The following is a 6889-nucleotide window of genomic DNA, read 5'->3' on the forward strand; positions in this document are numbered from 1 at the left end:
AGAAAGGACTCACATCTGCCTCTCAAGGTCTACTCTCCCTGTAAACTCATGAATAATCATTGTCACCAGCTTATCACTGTCAGATTAGGGGCTTAGTATTACATGTTATTTAAACCTGATCCAGATGGCTGCCAAGAGATTTTCAGGCAAATGAACTGTGAGGCAGACTATCATCAAGCAACATTTTATTGTTCATGCATACGAGTGCGTTCCAGGTCTCCAAAGTACTTTACCATACAGCTGACAAACTTTGTTTTTTTGTTTTTTTTTTTACTTTGGCACCTATCAACTTAATCTTCATCAGCAGTTTGTCAATATCGTTTTTCTGAAGGCAGAGGAGTGCCATCTATGACCCATCATTCATCAGATATTTAATTTACTTGAATTTACCAAGTCATTCAATTAACAAGTTAAATAACAGAAGCAGGACTCATGAAGTTATGCATGTCTTTCTAGACATGCAGTGACTTTGCATAATTTGACATTGTTCAAAAAATGTTAAGTCAGCATACCTGGAAAAAAAGTCTGTTTTCTTTCCATTAGTTTTTGTGTTTCCCATGGCTCAATGGGTATGCTCACCTGTAATACATCTGCATCCATCATAAGAATATGGAGAGATTCCTTCTGTAGTTATTGACATAAAATCATTTTACATCTCTATTTGCAGGTCTTTGATAGAGGGCAGTAGAGCTGAATACATAACTGCCATTCGAATAGGATATCACATTATATCTACATCAGCTCCCACTTGATTTCTGAAAGATACGCCCTATTTAACTTTTTTAAACAACACTGTATGTGTGAATGTACGTGATTTGCCCCTGTATAAATTAAATTAATGGTTGACTTTCATTTATGTCATTTTAATATTAAATAATATTGCCAGTTCCAAGCACACCTCAGAAATGTTTTGTCTGCAGAGAAGTAGTTGTTCCAAGCCTAATCTTTTTATAAAATCATTTCATTGGGTGAAAAAAATCACTTGGGAAAAAAAATTGTGTTTGTTTCCATCTTATTAAAAAAAAAAACCCTCTTATTAAAATCAGTTCCATTTATTCATTTTTGTTGCATGTTTAGATTATTTTTGATCTTTAAAAGGGCTGTATTATTTCATTGCACTGGAAGTAGGTGACATCTTAATTGAGAAGAAAAGCCCTTTCTATCAATGCTAGCTAATTAATGTAAAAATTTTACAAAAGAAAATATTTCAGCTGTTACATCTTCTTATCCCACATCAAAAATAGTACTATTCCATTCTAAGATTACTATGCTAAAAATAATGTAAACAGAGGCTTCTCATAAAACTCAGAAAAATAAATGAAAATTCTGCAATGAAACTATTAATAAACTATGTTTTTCCCAAGTTCCTTTCATAAGGAATTTTGAAGATACTGATTTAATTTTGCATTTGAGTTGGAACAAGTTTCCCATGAAAGCATCTGTGCTTGATATTTTACTGTGGTAAAGGCCAGCATGAATCCCTTGTGATATCTGTGACCTTCAGACTTGAAATTATCTTGTACTTAGCTTATTATTTTCTCTGGAAACACAGGTCAAAATTTTTAAGCAATGGAGGGGACATAGACACATTAACATTAATGGTGGATATGTACCTCAATCCCCTAGACAGTTTTGAAAATCTCAGCTGCAGATTTCAGATATGTTATCTTATGATGAACTACTGTAGTAGCATTGCATTTGTACACATAATGGAGCCATTATCTAATCATCATTGTTCCATGTTTCACACTCCACTTGAACTCATGTATTAGTGATTTTCTGCATGATAAGTACATTTTTTAGATATATTTGAGATAGCACTTAAGGGCTGTGGCACATTATGATGGCTACAGAAATCCCAAGACAGTGTGAGAGTATAAAATCCTTGGTGGTATCTGGCCTGAAGTCATAATTTCAGCTCTTGGTATCAAACTAAGGCACTGTCTGTGGGAGTGGAAGAAGGCACCTCCTGGAGTATGAAAACAAAATGGCAAATAGCACAGCAAGACCCTGGAAGAGCAGCACAGCAAATATCCACACTCTCACCCAACAGTCCTACTGCAGTGTTAGTAAATACACTATGCCCCCTCTTAATTAACTCAGGAAGATCCTAGGGTGCTGAAGGGACTGCAGAGTTACTATGGGGCAACAGACACTTGCCTCCTTGTATGAAATCGAAAGTTGAAAGGACTGCAACAGATTGACATTTTCAGATGTTAGTAGGAGTCTTAGACTGTATGGTTTTGGCCCAGGGAAGAACCTCTGGAGAGTGTGATTTCAAGGGGACGTGCCCAGCAACTTCTAAAAGTCAAACCCCTATGTCAGCTCTTAAATTGACTCACCTTCCTATGAGAGAAGGCAGAGATGGGGAATTTGTCCATTCTTCTTATTTTATTATGGTCTAAACTGTGAGAGCAACTGGTGTGTGTGTGCAAACTAGCCATGTGCAAGCACTAAATAAAAAGGGGACCATACAATTATCTTTGCAGACCCAGTCATCTCCCAAAAACAAGATTAAGAGTCACAGTATTGCACCCAGAATGGAGACTACGCTGCCTTCAGAAATCGCCTTTACAGTATGTGCTTCTCATTCTTCTGTCACATACTGTGTTATGCTGTGTTAAGTTTTGTCCTCTTATCAATAAAAGGACAGAGTAGATAAGTTATCAAAGTGTATAATGTAAATTAAACCAGATTTTTCCTTGTTTGTAGCTTTCTAAGGATGATTATGGTTTGTGTCACTTAGTATTGTCTGTTATTGATCTCGCTGTGGAAAAAAATGTCATTCATGATGTCACTACAAAAAAGTGCAGAGTCAATTTGAAGTGAAAGGAAAGCGTGGCAATTGCAGAAACAGCGATAGAAAACAACTCTGCCGTGAGTAATTTCAGCCACTCCCTTCCATTCAAACTGCAAATAGTACAATGGTGTCTCTTCCTTGTCAATCAAGGCATAAAATTTCTCTACTGGCACTCCCTTTCATGCACTGCTTGAGTATTTTTGTCCCTGTCTTTGAGGTTTTGAATGACTCTGTCCTTGCCTTAATTTCCAGCCTGGCCTCAAATCTTGTGCCCCTCGTGATGGTGGTGTTCCACCAAGAAGAACATCATAAATGTCTCCTCATCAACATTCTTCTGCCTTCCATTTGCTTCTGTAAGGGATCATTTTCATTTCGTGCTTTTCTAGATTCAAGTCCTGCCTAGCAAGAATTTTTTGTGCTGCCAGAAACTGAGTCTAATAAATTAAAAATCTTATAGATTCCCCTTGCCATCCCAGTGAATCTCACTGCACCCATTTGAGCCCATAGACTCACCAGGGTAGGTTTTGTGCGAGACAAATTTGAGTGCAACTGTGAGTGCTTGGCAAGCAATTAGAAACTGTGGTTATAAATCCATTGTCAAAGCTGGTTCTTGGTTTCCAAAAGCAGTGGAATACTTACTTGAAAGGTAGGAAGTAGCTGCTGAGAGCATTGCTCATTTCTGTACATAAGTGATTTAAATGACACTTCATTTCTGCTGGGCTGCACAGACACAGGTTGCTGTCCATCCTCATAAGCAGAGCAGTGACGGGGCTTGACATTTCCCTTCATCTGCTACAATCTATGATGCTCAGTCATCCACCACTGGCGCTGTCTGTGAAACTTGTTTCTTTTACAAATCTCTCTGGATATACACTGCATTGGGAGGGGCAGACTTTCTTCCTGCTCTGGGTTGCAAGGAGAGAGGATCAAAGTTCTCAGAGCTCTGAAGTACCCTTCATTCAGAAATAGCTGTAGCTTTCAAGCTCAGCACCTCTCAGGACTTGAAATATGCTCCTTGAATGTCAGGAGAGAAATGCTGTGCTGGCAACACATGCCCCAGCATCAGTATTTGAAGGTGTTAGCTTTCTTTTCACCACCTCAGCTTTTCATGCCTGCGTTTGTACTCTCATTTATGCGATGGGGAATCACTGCTAAGCACACTTAGTGAAATCCTGGGCAGCACATTTTCCTTATGATTAGTTTGAATATCAAACAGCTGTCGCAATGACACATTGATGTTAGTAAAAGTAGTATCTGACATTTACACAGCAACCTGCATCCTCAAATATTTTCTTAGAATTATATAACAGGGAGGAATAGGCAGCTCTTACAAACTCATGAAATGAAACCCTGCCATGCTAAGACCCACAGACCCAGCAGAGTGGAGCTCGCCTTGGCTCCACTCTGCAGGATGGACACAATTCCTGGTAGGTGTTCACAACCTTTTCTATCAGAATCCATGGCCAGACTTTCTCTTATTCCTCTGGGTAGCATTCAAAATGGGGAAATCCCAAATGGCTTTTTGACAAAACCTACACTGTTTTATAATAAAGAAAATTCACTCTGGAAGAAAAGGCCATCAGGGATTCCCAAGCACAAACATATCGATACAGCCTCTGACCAAACAAGTCCTTAAATTTCTGGCTGTCAAGCATTATAACTGTATCATATTGCTACATCTTTTTCCTAGGCATCTGCTCTTGGCCACTGCTGGAGAGGGAAACAGGGATAAATGTTTAATCTGCTCTAGTACAACAGTCCTTAGGTTCTTATGTATTATTTAAATATGTAAGACCCAGAATCTGAACAGAGTCAAGTCTTCCACTGGGGCACCAGGAAGCCTCCGCATGCATGTGAAGATCCAGTCCAGCTTCTCTGGAGTCAGCGTTGATCCATTTGACCCAATTTAAATGTATACTCCCCCAAAATTCCAGATGTCTGTTTATAGTGGAGTCATAAAATCAGAGACAGGTAACAGATTGCTCATCTAACTATGTGAAAGCTGTGATGTGTAGCAGCTATCTAACTAGTCTTTATTCTCTCTTTCTTCTCTGACCTTTCTCAGACAAAGTTAGTTTGACACAACCAGAGAGTGGTACATTATCTACAGAAATTTGGATAGGATTCAACTCAACTAACATTAGCTATTTAAGGTTAGGTGTCCAGTCTCAAGTCCTCGTTTAGGCCCTCGCTGTGGTCAGGAAGGATAGACAGGCTCCTCCTCTCTAAGGCACTCCATCCACCTTCTCCACTGACTCATGAAGGAGCCCAGAGAGTAACTCAGACTAGATGCCTTATTTTTGACAAGCTAATAATAGGTTACATTAATTTCTTCCACTCTATTGCTCATTCAGTTTGTTTATTTTTTGTTACAGAAAGAGTTTGCACCATTTTTGTGTGTGTGTGTCTGTCTCAAGTGGGTTAAGAAATCCAATATATTGGATTATCCAATAGCGGCATCAAACACAAAATCCCCGTCATGGCATCATGAAAGCTTTCTGTTCAAACCTACCATGAGAAGTCACATAGCACTCTGGGTGGTTTTAAGCAATTTCTTGGCAAATAGTTAGAGGATGATCAATTAGTTCATTTTACCAGCTCCCCAAAACCAGTGGAGAAGGGATGGCTCCTGGGCTGCTGATTCTACCCTGCCTTTTCCCTGCGAAACCATATTGTTTTCCATGAGAAAGGAGGAAGGGGGGGTATGCTAGCCCAGACTCTCCCTTTTGCTCGTTAGATGGAGATGTCTTGCAAATCTCAACATTTCACCTTTTCCACCAATATCATCATCCCAGTCAGGAAATGTGATAGTTACTTATCCTCCTGCACAGTGCAGTTTGTACCGCTTGCCTGTGTCCAGCAAGCGCTGGCTGTGGTTTTCCTCCTACATGACTGTGAGGCGTGCAGTCACTGATTACCAGATAGCGCGCTGTTTGGTATGCTGATGCGCAAATTGAAACAGAGCTCCTCAGGTGCTCTGTCTCTCTGTTTATTCCCAAACATGAGACAGCTGACTGGGGGTAAAGGACCTGTCAGTTGAAACTGAGAAATTCAATTTGTAACAAAAGAATGTCTTCAGGCAGTTGTTTAGACATATCACTAAGATACCGCAGATTCACTTTATCCTCTGCTGCAAACGGCAGAAGAAATTAGCTAGCTGTAGCTTCATTGGTGAGTTTATTACCTAGTGCCCAGCGAGTGAATATCAAAGATGCTGGTGTTGCCAAGCAACTGCCTGAGGATGACAGCGGTCAGAGCGTGCATGAGGACGCTGTTAGAGGAGTATCGTACAGCTAAGGTCGGCTCGATTTACCGTTGTGCGCCACGGCGCATAATTAGCAGGATGGCTAGTTCTGTCCTGGAGATGCAAGCAGCCGCTTTCTGGTCGTGAGAGGTCTCCGAGAGCCAATGAAAGGTAAACTGGAGAGAGGTGGAGTATCAATCCTCTGACTAGCACAATGAGCTTAAAAAGGAAATCTCCTTGCAGTCAACTTCAAAGTGTCATAAATGCAGGACCGAGCTTGGTGGGTTTCCAAGTGCTAGTGGCTGCACGAGAAGATTAAGCATGCCTAGCACCTATCCCTGCCTTTGAGTCCAACTGGCAGGAGATGCCATAGGTCCTTACATGCACCTCCCTTACCCTCCAGAACTGGGTGTTTGCCCGGAGGCAAACGGTTAACTGGGAATAGCTCCTGATCCACAGTATCTCATGAATCTTGGCTGGGGATACTTTGGGAGACTGTGTGTCGGCCCTGGCCAGGCGCACAGCCAGGGCTGTTCAGTTGGTACACAACTGATGTCCAGTGACCAGGAATGCTCCCTGACACTAATTTATTAGTACAGAAGTAATCTATGATACTGCTTCCTCTACACTTCTAGTCCAGTTTTTCACCTGTAGAGCGGTGGAGCCCCAAGTCCCCTTGTGTCCTTCTCAGGTGACTGTTAGATCCCGCCAGCTTTCCCCTTGGCTGAGCGGTGCCACTGTCTTCGGAGCCACTTTGCCTGATAACTGGTCAAACACAGCAAGAGGGTACTACCCCAGCAGAGAGCCTGCAAAGCTGTGGGGAGTCCTCGTGCACCCCTATTCTG

Source organism: Harpia harpyja, chromosome 2, assembly GCF_026419915.1.
Source record: "Harpia harpyja isolate bHarHar1 chromosome 2, bHarHar1 primary haplotype, whole genome shotgun sequence".
Classification (NCBI taxonomy): Eukaryota; Metazoa; Chordata; class Aves; order Accipitriformes; family Accipitridae; genus Harpia; species Harpia harpyja.